Source organism: Paralichthys olivaceus, chromosome 3, assembly GCF_024713975.1.
Source record: "Paralichthys olivaceus isolate ysfri-2021 chromosome 3, ASM2471397v2, whole genome shotgun sequence".
Taxonomy (NCBI): Eukaryota; Metazoa; Chordata; class Actinopteri; order Pleuronectiformes; family Paralichthyidae; genus Paralichthys; species Paralichthys olivaceus.
The window spans coordinates 18,958,947-18,972,918 of record NC_091095.1 but is presented as its reverse complement, the minus strand read 5'-3'; the positions used below and the strand labels follow the sequence as shown (position 1 = coordinate 18,972,918).

Here is a 13,972-nt window from a genome sequence, read left to right as displayed (position 1 = left end):
AAGCTAAATGATATTTAAAATAAAAATGCATTAGTGTTGTACAGGTCATTCAAACTGCACTATGGATTATTTTAGTAATAGTATTACAGAAATCACAGTGTTTATTTCTGAGTTGTGTCAATGTGCGACAGGAGAGGAGAGGTGCGTGTGTCAAAATGAGGCTAGCCGCTAGCCAGGCTGTAAAAGGTGTTTCAAAACTTCACAGACCAAGCGGGCCAACACATCCATAAAGTTAGTAAAACTTCTTACCTACATCTCTATATGTAAATGCAATGTTCATATTGGTAAAAATCCCTTGCATAACCCCAATAAGATTATTAGCCTGCACACATTTGTACTACAACTATGCATTTTAAGTGCTGTACACGTTAAACTGTGCTATACACAGATACACTTTATGTTGATGTGCTCTGTATGTATACTCAGTCCTAGACTGTGCAGTGGAGCATGGCTGAGGTTAAATGACTTTCTCAAGGGTACATCATTGGGTTTTGAGGCACAGTATACTCGACTAGTTTGTGACAATCTCCGCCCCTTTTTCCTACAGCGCACATGCACGCAAACACACTTGTCTCGCTACAGTTGTGAGGAACTCAACTTGTGTGATCATCATGGCAACTCTCATCTGTGAGAACAGGGCACCAGTGGCGGACCTTCCAATTCTAGTGTTCTCTGGCAAATGCCAATTGAGCTGCTGGGTGCTGGGCTGTGAGCACAGGTCCACTAGAGGTTCTCAGACCCACATGCTGCCCTTATGGAGTCTCTTTGTGTTTGGTCACACACCAGTAGCCTGCTGGAGGTCATCATGTAGGGCTCTGGCTTTTTTTTTTGCTTCCCAAATTCTAATCGTGCGTTCAACAACAGCTGTTCTATAATTATGACAACAGCATTATAATGTGACAAGGAGTCTGGCTTTCATTTTAAACCCATAACTTAATTTGTATCCATCTTTCTCCCCTCCTTCATAAAGATCCAGCATTTTTTAATGCAAATGAGAGGGGTTGTACTGTTATTTGTTAACTACCCATTGATTCAAACAGCCTCAGGCAGTCAGTCCCTCAGCAAACTGCAGCCACTTCAGCAGATCAACAGGGTTGTAGCAGTAAGAGCACTGCTAATCCTGAAAAACCTGTTTGCAAACATGACCAGCAGCCAGAAGAGAGCAATGAAGGACATGGAGAAAGTGAGAGTAGAAGAAAAATATAAATCTTGAGTGGAGCAATTTGTTTTTTTTAATCTTCTCTGTTATGTAGTGTTAATGAGTGTTGATTAGTTAAGAGGATGAGTAACACGATTGTGGTAATGATGTCTATGATGCTGATTGTGATAATGAGTATAGTACCAACACAATGAATGAGAAATTCATGCCGCATTCATCATGTAAGCAAGTAGGTTAATGTTTTTGGTGTCCAAATATTTGAGTCTATAATCACTGTAGCAAAGACGCCAGATAAACAAGTGAGTGTTTGTCATGTGCAGTGAAGTTGGCATGATTAATCAAAACGCTTAAGCTCCACTGCTGTGGGAAGAAAGTGTACCTCTGTAGTCTACTCGCAATTATCACATGGAGTTTTTTTAATTTTATAAACGGTGTGCAGTCACCTTTGTATAGTTTTTATTGAGTTGTGTGTACATAAAGGAAAGAAAATGTTTTACCTAAAAACAATGCTTTAGCATGTCAATAGTGTTGGTGTCAGTTTCAGAGATCTGATGGAAGGTGAGTTATATTACTGCCATCTTATTAAATGCACTGGTATCTGATCGGAACACTACTGTCCGATACGCATAGTCCAGGAATCGGTATCTGGAAGGGAAAAATGGTATCCAAACATCAGGACAATAATTTTTGTTTGAGTATGATGCGTATATAAACTCTAGCTAAAAACCAACATTGGTACTCTACTGTGAACTGGATTCATATTCAGCAATTTTTAGTCTGGAAACATAGCTGAGATAATGCAATACTATTGTATACACCCAAGTGGTAAACTTTATTTTAATGACACAGCAAATGTCGCCCTGTACCTCTCCTTCTTTCATTTCCACTCTTCTCCAACCACAGTAATGAAAAACCATTAAAATGCTTTAAGAGGATGGACTGCACTTCTACCCTCTTCTTCTCCAGGCTGACAAAGAAGCTGGGTCCTAGCCATGGTCTGGTGAGCTGTACTCAGACACCTGCTGCTCATTAACCACAACAGGGAAAGGTGACCACTTCAATCAGGATATTAATACAGAAAATGAAAAGGACAGAGAAGGGGAGGAGGACAGGAGATGGAGCTCTATGGAGCGAGTGTCTCGAGGTGTGGTGGAGAGCTAAGAATTAAGGGATATTCTCTGGCTTTGTGCCAAGATGCAGTGTTGTGTCCCTCACCTTTGCTCAGCTGAAAACTCTGCAGCACTTGTGTGTGTGAGTACACGAGTGCTGCGTGTCTGCCCTGTCCACCTGACATCTCCTAACAGTAATAATGTATTCCCTCCTATTAATACGTTATGGCTCAGAGAGTATATTATCGATCAGCCAGCTCAGCCATACTGTTACTTAGGTATTCTCCCTCCAATGCTTTCTCTCTTCATCGCTGCCTTCCTGTCTTTTCACTGCTGCATCACTTTACCAGCTCTCTTCTCTTTGTCTCTTGTTTTTATTACTTGTGTGGACACTGAATTGACTAGCACACAATGTTCAGTGCAGCAAACCACTACCCATGCTTTACTGGGAGTGGCAAGTGTGTGAAACTGTGGGCATTATTTCACAAATCTAGACAAACAATGTGCTTAAGCTAATAACAAACCCATTAAACATTCAGAGTGCTGGTGGAAAAAGTAAGTGGACCCTTAGATCTAATAAGTGGATGAACCTCCTTTGGCAGCAATACTTTCCATTCTGTAGCTACAGATCAGAAAAACCAACTGGACAAATGACTAAAGTTTATCAACAGCTGAATTGGTTGACGAGATTTAAACCATTTCAAAATGCAAATTCAGCTAAAGTGTTACAGTGCAGCAGATCAAGCTTCATTCCCCATGCAGCAGTAAGGTGTGTGTGTGACATGGTGGTCTGTGTAGTAGCGAGGGGAGATTCAAGCACAAAATCCTGATTCTTGTCACACAAATCCAGCAAAGGTGTCTAATAACTCAACACCTTTTTCTCCTCTGCTTAAGAAACTGGTAAACCTCATCCTTACCCAAACTGTTTTTCACCTTAGGAGTTTTCTTGAGGACTAAGAGGCTTTGCGAATACTTTTATCTGTATCAAGTCTTAAAATTCCGTCAATTGGAACAACTTTTTCATATAGGCTATCTCTAGGAAACACACTTTGTTCATGAGAATAGGGATTCATAGACTTTACAAAATACAGTGTAGTTAAAGTAGACCATGTTCTAAGACAAATATATATATATAAACAGATACTCCCAAAGGGTTAATTCATGTTCTTACCACTACATGTAGAGGTGCAAGCGGTGCACAGAAAATGTTGATCTATCAACTCAGTGAGTGAATAAATTCTACTTACTGTAACAACAATGATTACTGATTATTCATTGAGGTCTTTTATTAAATTTGAGTTGATTTATAAGTAAAACTACCCAAAAGTTTTTGGGTGCTCTCTAATTTATATCATTATAAAATCTGTATGCTTGTCTGAGGGTTGGATGAAACAATTTAAAATGCATTATTTTAGTGAGATCTTTAAAACTCACTAGCTCGTGCTGTACAGCAAAACATTAGTTAATCTCAGGGAACAGCCATTAACACTGCATGTAGACCAGAGAACACTTCAAAGCTGCTGCGCTGCAGAAATCCTGACTTTAAAGTGCATGTTTTATGCTGTATTCACTAGTAAACCTAAGACTCACAAAGTTAGACGCTCATTCATGTCAAAAGTTGCTAAGAATTGTCTAAAAATTCAGTCATGCGATTTGTGCTTTTTGAAAAATTAGTTACTAAAGGAATCTCAAGAGACAGTAAATGTAACGACAAAGAATCCAAGTAGGCAACACTGACTTGAGATGCCGCCTAATGGCATACTAGAAACTTGTTATGCCAATTCCTTTAGAAAAAACACTGGACTGGCTGCATGGCACAGGTAAAGCAGAAAGTTATTAATGTTTCTCTTTCTACCAGCTAAGGACAGTAAAAACATTACAGATGTCTTGAGAGTCCAGCGGGCTGGCAGGATTTCTCCAGGTGATGGTCTGTCCAAACTGTAACAAACTAATCAATTTATTTTTACATTAGCAGGCAAAGTGTATTAAACACAGCACTACAATGAAGCCACAAACTACAAAGATCTTTTGAAATCATTAGAAAAGCATGAAAAGCAAATTTTGTTTTTTTATGAAACTGTGGCAGGACTAATTAGCGGCTGTGGCTCAGGAGGTAGAGCGTCCACTAACCAGAAGGTCAGCGGTTTGGTCCCCGACACCCCCATTCCTCATGCCAGCAGTGTATAAGTGAGGTGTAACAGAAAAAGTGCTGCACTTTATGAATCTGTTGGAATGGGTGAATGCCAAAAGGTGCTTTGAGTCATCAAGACTAGAAAATCGCTATATAAATACAGAACATTAACAATTTACTAATCAGATGATCAAGGTCACAGTCTAGGTAATAAATGGGAAACACTATGTCAGCCTGTTGGTCTGTTTTTCTCGGTTTCTGCAGGTGTGTGATGTGCGACTCATGTTCTGTTGATTATCCTGCTGTTTGCATATGTAAAAATTAACCTCGTTATAAAAATGTTGTATTGGTATTTCTTGATGTGTCACAGACAGTTGTCAATTCTAACTAGACATTTTAATCCAATCAGTTAATGACCATCAACTATTTGTGAGAAAATGTAATCAAAATGTGCATCATTATTTCATTGAACAATTATAATTTAGCAAACCTGATGGATCTCATAGAGTTATGGCACTGGTTACCGCTCTGCTTTTGAGTCAGCACAGACAAAACTGATCAAATCCAGTTATAATCACAGCCAAACATCTGCTGTTCCAAATAAAGGGCCATGCTTAAGTGTTGACATCGGCTTTCCTTAAATCGTGTACATCGACACAACCAACATTGCCATAGTCCATCACCATAATTGATGTTAAAGTTTCTGCTGCATTGCATTTCACTGACAACAGCCCTTTGGATCAGTCCAGAAAAAAACAGACTGTGCACTTTTTTGCTGAAACCACATTATTTCTAAACTTTTCTAGGAGAGAGGCCAAACTTTTTGGTTGCAAAGACCGACCTGTTAAAGTTGTGTTTTACCTTAATAGCACCACAGGCTATTATCCAAGGGAATCTTGGCACAAAGAGTCGCCAGTTGAAAGTTCCGAAACTTACAATTCCTATAGGCTCACAAAGACAACATTACCCTGCAATAGATTCAAATACCATTATTTGAGTTTGTACTAAAAAAGGAAAATACTGGATGATTACACATACTTCTTATTCTAAATATTTAGATTATTTGAGGAAATAGCAGCAAATATGGCAAGTAACAATATGTCCAGACATATGGACGCTGAGAGGATTGCTCCAATGCATTTGTGACATCTGCAAACTCTATGCTACCTACTTATAGAAATGACAGATACTGCATCCAACAGACAAGCAGTCTGCACTAACCAAGCTGAGAAAGGGCAATCACACACACAGACACACACACGGAAATGAAAGAGCGTGGTGCTGTCCTGTGCACTGGCATGTGAGACAATGATTGTGTTGCGTAAATGTGATTACCTGGGAGTCACTTTCAAGAAGCACAAGCCACCGAGTTATTATTCCCAAACTAATATTATAGCCTGTCAATCACACACAATGCATTCCTTAACCACATGCGGACAAGCGTAGTGGCACCACACTCATATTGGATGACAGAGAGATACAGGCACAACACACACAGACAGGCAAAGAAACATTTAGATGACACACCCACATAGACATACACTCACATTTACACATTGTGAGAAGTAATAAAACCAGCAGAATGAATCTAAACAAAGGCACACACTCATCCAGCCAGGCTGCAAGCCAGGAGACATTTACAAACATACACACACACTTCCTTGGAGGGCCCTAGGGCGAGGAGAATTGTCCTCTTCATCTGAAGTGGAAAGGAAGCCCCTTGGCCAAATTAGATTCAGCCTTTTCCTGGCGGAGTTAAACAGCAATCTGCAGCGTTGCGCTGTGATTCGCCATGACCTTGGCCTATCACAGTGCAGCGTCTGGAAGTGCTCAGAGAGGTTCTTAATCAGACCTGGAGGATATGAGGTCTATGATGACATTACTCAGCCTTTATCTCTCCACACACGTCCCTCTGTGTCTGTGTGTCTCCCAATCTGCCCTCTCATCTTCCCTTCATTCACTCTCTGTTACGAGGTGAGGATGTGGCTCCGCAACTCAAATGGATGCTTACTTAACCTGACCTCTGAATGTAATCTATGTTCATTGATCCAACACTGTGCCGATAGTTTGCTCTCACAATGCTGACCAAACACAACAAAACATGGCCCTTTTACATCTAATGTGACCCATTTTCAGGCATTATATTCTACTCAACAGGTATATCAACAGGTCAGTTTCTGCTTCACTGACTGCATTCTAAATCTACCGTCATGCTGCACACACATGTATGACCCTCCCCTAAACAAAGCACACACTCATCCTCATTTCACAGCTACTGCAGGCCCAGTGTGAGTGATGAGATTGCGCCATGATGGAGATTAATGAGCCTTCATTACAGCCATGATATCATCAAGCAGCACCAGAGAGAGATGAGAAGATGAGGCTCCTCGTTTCATTCCCTTCGTCCCTCATTTACCATGTCCAAGGGTCCTTAATGCATAAAGGACACAAAAGGACAAGGCTGTGGGTGCACGATAAATATGTGCATTTATATAGCCAGTATTCATATGTACACACCAACATGATGGAAATATGTGCATTTATATTGCTCCTTCATGCACGCTCACACCTATAGGGTGCTTCAAATAAAACTCAGTCCAAAAAGGCTTTACAGCAGAACTTGCATAGATTATGGAATTCTCTTTCAGGATCCATGAAGGAAAAGCTTTTACCTGCACATGGATCACACACTTATCTTTAGCTGTAAACACACACACCTCTCTCAAACCCACAGCCATGCTGCATGCCAAATATTACAGTGAACATGTGCCCCATCTGATGATTGAAAGAGATTTTTAAAATCAAAGATATAAAAAGCCTGTCTCATTGTTGGCAGACAGTGGAAGGAGAATGTAATTGGATTTTTCCCCTCTTGGTTTAACAGATGATGTTTTGATGTAGTGAAGGTAGAAATTTATGAGCAATGCACAGCACCTGTACACACATTCAGACACACTTGGACACAGAGGACGCTGATATTACAACTGCCAGTATAATACAGAAGACCTTTGTTATTTTCAAAAAAGTAATATTACTTCTCGTATCCACTCCATATCACTGCCAATATTCAGTCAATATTCTGCCATGTAGAGATAGAGAAGAAGGTCCAGAATGTTAACAACCTCAAAACTACTAATAGCCAGCAAGTGTGTGGATGTGTGTGTCTGCTGCTGAGTCACGCAGGGTCCATAATGGATTACCCCAAGTCAAGCTTAAATCTCAGTAGGTCAATGTCTCGTTGTTACATCAGACAGGCGTGATGTGATGGGAAAATGGAAACCAAAAGCCTGAGACAGTCCGATACAGAAAGGGAGACAATCCTCAAGGCATGTATTGCAGATTAAATGCCGACTTCTCTCTCTCTCACACACACTCACACACTCACACACACAGTATATTCTACATCATCTCTTCACTCACACTGTCGTACAATGACTTTGCAGGTTGTGTTTTAGCCACTTTCAATTTTCCTTCCTCCCACGCCCTCCTGCTCTCTACCTAGCCTTCACTGGCACACATATTCCAGTGGGAACAATTTAGCTGATCAGTGAATGTCTAAAATTACCTGATTGATTAATTAACATCAAGACAATGAACAAAAGTTCCTGGTCTGTGCCCAGTATCATTCATGGGCAATGTCCATCTGTAGGTGGTGCTATTGAGGAAAACACACATGGAAACACAAACATGAATCCAACATGACAAAAGTGACATGACAGTTCAGGTCCAGTCCAAATGATTAAAGTAAGAGTCTTTGTCCTGGACAAGCTACTTCAGCAGAGCAGATACAGTCTGTCATACAGGAGCATTTAGTTTTAAATGCATATTTAAAAACTCAAATTCATGTACTTGCCACTGATAATAAAAGGTGTAAATATTTTACATGACATTACATGCTGCAACTTGCACCTAACTTGAGGCCAGCTCCCTAAACACAAATGTTCCTTTTAAATGAAGACACCAGGTCATGCAGTGCCAATAAATAAAAAAATACAAATGTGATAAGATCCCATTAAAAGACATTACACATTATAAGCACACACAGACACTCAGATGCAGAGAGGGTATGCGTTTCTAGTCTGCAGCCTCGAGGCAGTGCCCTGCCCACAGTGGTTTATACTCCGACACAGACGTTATTCTCACAAGCCAAGTCCAAGCCAGTAAGAACACACACACACACACACACACACACACACACACACACACACACACACACACACACACACACACACACACACACACACACACACACACACACACACACACACACGTCTGTCATCCTCGACGAGCTCGAGCTGGCACAACATAAATCTACCTCCTTCTCCTGCTTCATCCATCTCCTGTATTCTCCATTTATATTTTCCACACTCTTAATATCAGCATCTCTCTATCTGGCTTTTTGCGAGGATGTATCCATCTACAACATGTCCAGGAGGAGTATCTCCTTCTTAAAACTTATCTACTTCTTTTGCAACACTTCTCCCCCAGCTCTTTACTTTCAGTATGAATTAAATGCATTTAAGTGTAAAGATCTCTCAGACATATAAGGATCCCTCCCACAGTTTCATGCACAGCCTCTGAACATAAAACCCAGAGCAGACTCTTACTCATCCCTGTACTGACACACACCTGATGGATCTTACACCCGTTCCCGGTTCCTCCTCCTCTGCTTTGCCACCACACCTCGAAGGTCACTGCTGGCCTGCTGTCACGCTCCCTCCTCCTGTCTTCCTCTCACTCTCTGTCCCCCTCTTCCTCTCTCTGCTTTGTCAGAGAGACAGAGAGTATCCTTTCAGGGAAGAGAAAATCCTCAGCTGCAAACAGAGATACTTAAAGACTGTGGAGTCTAACTGCAGCTGAAGCACGCTGGAGCTGCCGGGTGACAGCTGTGGAAGTGTGGGAGGGAGGCTAACGTGGCTAGGCTACAGTCTGCACCACAGCAACCTACAGACGCACACACAGCCAGAGAGCTGAGAGTCGCTAGCTCAAAGCTCACCGCTGCAGAGCTCCGAGTCAGCAACCTAGCCCCCCTCCCCGTCCGCTCTCTCCTGCTCTCGCTCTGCCTCACGCTCACTCACTCAGTTACCACATTGCATCTAATAGCAGAATCGTCTCTTAACTGAAGTATGCATCACTCCCATCCCCGCGTTTCGCTCACTCCAGTGATTTGCCTTCACCAAAGGAAAAGAATATTTAAATTAGGGTGTAGACTGAATCTGCTCCACGAACAAATCTCATCACTCGTTAAGGTGATTGTTTGTGCACATGGAGAGGAGTAGAGCGAGAAATTTAAAAAAATATGTGATCCAAACTGCAGGTGAACCAGAATACTCTTGAAGAAATCCTTATCAATCTGCGATTAAAATGCAACATGTAGCCTTGCAGAGAGTGGAAAAACATCTATGCTGCTACTTGTGTCTCTACGTTTCAGGTTATCCTTATAAATCCACAGATCTCATTGTGAGCAATTTTTATTTTCTAGCGAAGAAACAATCCCTATGAAAATGGTTCACAGGAGAACACTGGAACATAAAAACAACTTTCCGCATGGCTTGATACAATTAACAATAAATGATAAAATGTTTTTGTAATTTGGATGAACTGACCCTTAAAAAGCAAAAATGCACCACATAAATGCAGACATGACAGCAGGAGAGACAAATGGAAGAGGGATGGTGGCACTCAGATGAATCTAAATCCACATGCCACCTTCACCACCACCATTTATCATTTAATGTATTCATCCTCTCAGAACCTAATGCCCTGACAAAGAGAGGCTTATTCAGCCCTCCCTAACACACAGATTAGCCCCAGACAGACTACACATACAGACACCCACACAGAGGAGAGGGAAGATATGAACACATAAACAGTGGGAGGGGAAGTCAAGTGGAGTGTCGCCCATTGGGAGAGTAGAGCAACTGGAGGGGGGGACAGCAGTAAGGGACAGGCTTAGTCTGGAGGTGTTGGAAAATCATTAACTTACAAGTAGCATGTTCACAATGTTAAGATGGTTATGTTGCCTGAGCAGAAGAGTGGCAAAATGTCACCACTCCTCTGTTGTTGCATTGCTCTATCATGGACTCACCAGCTGTGGTGCAGCTACTGTTTAAGGGGGCAGAGAGAAGAAAATGACAAAGTCATAAAGAGTCTGTCACAGAACTGTGCCAGCGTGTAGAACAAACAGTTTAAGGGATATGAAGGAAAGCCTCCGCTCAGTCTTCTCTAAAAATTTCCTCCAGCCCTCTCCACCCTGCTCACCTCTCTCCATCCTTCACTGCGACTGTGTTTTCATCCCTTGCTCTCCCTCTCTCATCTGAACAAGGACGTTCAGTGCATCATCACTATAAAAAAATGTCATCTCCATCTCCACTCATGGCTGTTGCTATGGCCACAGCTGGCAATAGAGCTGACTGTGCTGCTTCACTCCACACTGAGTGAGTGCATGTATGGGATGTGCTTATGCGCTTACATGTTCATTGTGTCAAACATGTGAGGGAACACGTATTCAAAGATCTGCGTCACTCTTAACTGCACACCAGGTAAATAGCAGCTTCCCACAGGATCTAGACTCCATTCATATGCCTGTCAGAACATCATGATATTATGTAATGTCAATAAGCTGAATGGAGCTTCTGTCCACTTCCTGATGATGAAGTTGTTATGAAGAGCCACTTGAGCAGTCTATTGACAGCTGTCAAGTGCGGCCATGGGACAGATTGATAAGCAAGTGTGTTACACGTCATTTGGCAGAGAAGAGATAGATTATATTTAAGTAATGACTGGCTGAACAGTTTTCATATGTGGCATCCTGTTCTGTCTCTGCCACTGTCACATGCTCATTAAGAGCATCAGAGCATGTCATTAACATACACACATACGCTCACTAAAGCGTATCATTAAATAGATTTAATTATCGAAGTTTCTGAGTATCTGAATAATGACAACAATTGCACGGTGCATTCAACTTCCAAACAAATGACTCTCGTCAGTACATTTCTAATTAGTGCAGAGAAGAGGAAAAAGATTGGTATTAACCTGGGCTTAGTCAGTCTCTGTGTTTAAGTGTGTGTGTCGTTGTGCGAGTGTGTGTTTATGTGTATTCATTCTCAAGTAATTATATTTCCAGGCAGTACTGAGCCGCGAGAGGCAGGCCTGTGTGTATATTCCATTCGGCTTATCAGACGTGTCCAATCCTGAGGCAGATCAGATCGAACTGTAAAAGCTCATTAATTACGGATGGTTGCTGAGCGACACAGAGAAGAAGGGAGGGGGGCTGTTGGGGTGAGGTGAGGGGACAGATGGGTGAGAGTGGATGGGATGCAGTAGTGGAATGTTGAATCTGACAAGTAATTGAAAAAAGTTATATTCCTCTGTTTTGTATTTGAGAATTATGCAGTCAGCACGCACAGCTGTAGAGATCAAAAGGTACATTTTCCTGGACATCTCTGATGGATGCTCACATGTCATTCATAGGAAAAATTTCACATGCATGAAATCAAAAAATACAGGAGGATTTAAAAAGACATTTAGTTAAACCTCAAACAGAAATACTAATGTCTATTTATTTACTTTTTACATTTAGAAAAGTTCATATTAAAGTTTTCTTAGTTCAGTAATTTGAATAGTTTAGGTTGCCAGTGAATTTCCAGTGCATTGCAGGGCTGATAAAGAGACTGTTCACACAATCATTTAGATGCTCCAATTAACTGTAGATATGCAACATAAAGACGCAGGTCTTTGAACTGGTGGAAGCTGCAGTGCCTGGAGGAAACCCATGAAGATACAGGAAAATCCTGCAAACTCGCCAGGTTCGGAACCCAGGACCTTCTTGCTGTGACAGTGCTAACCTCCACACCACTGTACCAGCCATCAATTATCATCTTATCTTAGTCAAAGAAAATCGTATATTTGAATGTAGTTTCATTCAATATTAAAGCTTGAAATTTTAGTTGGGCTTAAGACCAGAACAAGAAGCATGAGCATTTTAGTCAAACTACTTTCAAATGATTTGCCTCTGCATAAATGCGAAGAGGCTGCAAAAGAAAACATGATCTTTGTCCTCCACTCATGGTGGGGGTGGTTTTACTGAACTTTGTAAACTCATCCATGTATGGAGAGCTGTAGATGGCAGGGCATGCTCGGTTTGGCTCCGCTCGATTGGTTGTGTGCAGCGCGAATGATAGAGACACAGAGGAGCGGTAAATTACCCACAGCGCCGCTAAAAACTTTAGCATCCAAACACATTTTTCAAAAGACCCAAATGAAAACTGTAAGCGAACATAGTGGAGCTGTGTATGGCTCCCTGGGTGTCCACCTCTGGCTGGGCGCACTGACAGCTCCCCGGGCATCTGTGCATTTGATTCGCAACTGATCAGAGATGAGCTTGGCCTGGTCACATGGTCTTGTTCTCTCACCCTTTATCTAACATACACTCTCACTCATGTATACATACTCACAGGTACCAACATTTTGCACAGATTGGTGTGAAGTGGTACCCAATAGTACCGATGTAATTTGGTCAGTACCCTTAAAAGTACTGAGTTTTGTATCCAACCCTACCAATACATCATACAACGGAGGAAAAAAATAGGAATTGTGTGTTAAACATTGTTAACATAGAAATACCAAGTGCAATTAAGAGGGTAGGGGTCTCAATAATCGCTCATCCCCAGAACTTCAGAGTACTCAGAGATAAACTCAAAATCAGATGAGTTTACACAGCAGATCAGCAGTACGCTTTTAAGGAGTAACTTCCCCAATAGTTACCTTTTTGTTAACCAGTGGCGTGCTGTGACTTTCACAGATAGGCAAACAGAGTTTACTGAGTTTATCTAGACAATTTGAATAACACCGATACCCTCTCTTCTGCTGCTACAGGTAAACCAATCGTCTACAGACTGGGGAGCTGTCTAATGCTATTCTGAGTAACAGGGTGAGGACTAGCAAGAATCCTCACCCCGGAAAACACACGGATGCAGGCATGTATAACCACACATGCATATACCCTCGAAGCTGGTGGAAGATTCTCAGATGAATAAAACATAGATGACCATGCTGCAGTCTTCAGATCAGAGCACACATACATCCAAGCACACACACTGTACAATCACATTCATAGGAGGACATGAGAAACCAATTCCTACCCACCTTCAGGTCAGAGATAATCATAAAAAGTAATTGGTACACTCTTTTGAATATAGCAGTGTTTGATTTGGGCTCCCTCAACCTCCCACATATTTGCTCTCTGGTGACCAACAGACTGGCAGTACAGCAATGTGTTCATCAAGATTTTGAGAACTGGATGAATTGATTGCATTTAACTCTATGTTCACATGCACATAATGTCTATTCCGAGAGGCTTATTTACGCACATTGTCAGACAATTAAAGCCATATGTTTAGGCTGCATTTACGCTAATTAATGACAATGGCAATACAGCTGTATGCGAAGGTCAACAGACTCGAAAAATAACAGTAGAAAGAAATCTTTGTAGAAAAACAATTACTGTGCCTCTTTTTCTGTTGTGATCTTAATATAGTAACTTAAACTGTCACCATGTTGAGTTATGTG

The 13,972-nt window shown here is 41.5% G+C and overlaps 1 protein-coding gene across 4 annotated transcripts in view; it reads right to left on the bottom strand.

Moving 5' to 3' along the window:
* dab1a (DAB adaptor protein 1a) overlaps positions 1-13,972 on the bottom strand; it is a 230,413-nt gene that overhangs the window by 189,243 nt on the left and 27,198 nt on the right. For 2 of the 4 annotated variants that reach the window (XM_069522342.1, XM_069522344.1), the window contains exon 1: positions 9,029-9,408. The exons of the other annotated variants lie outside the window; for them this stretch is intronic. The gene's annotated coding sequence lies outside the window, so the exon portion shown is untranslated. Of the gene's footprint in view, positions 1-9,028; positions 9,409-13,972 lie in introns of those variants that run through there. 4 annotated transcript variants of the gene reach the window in all.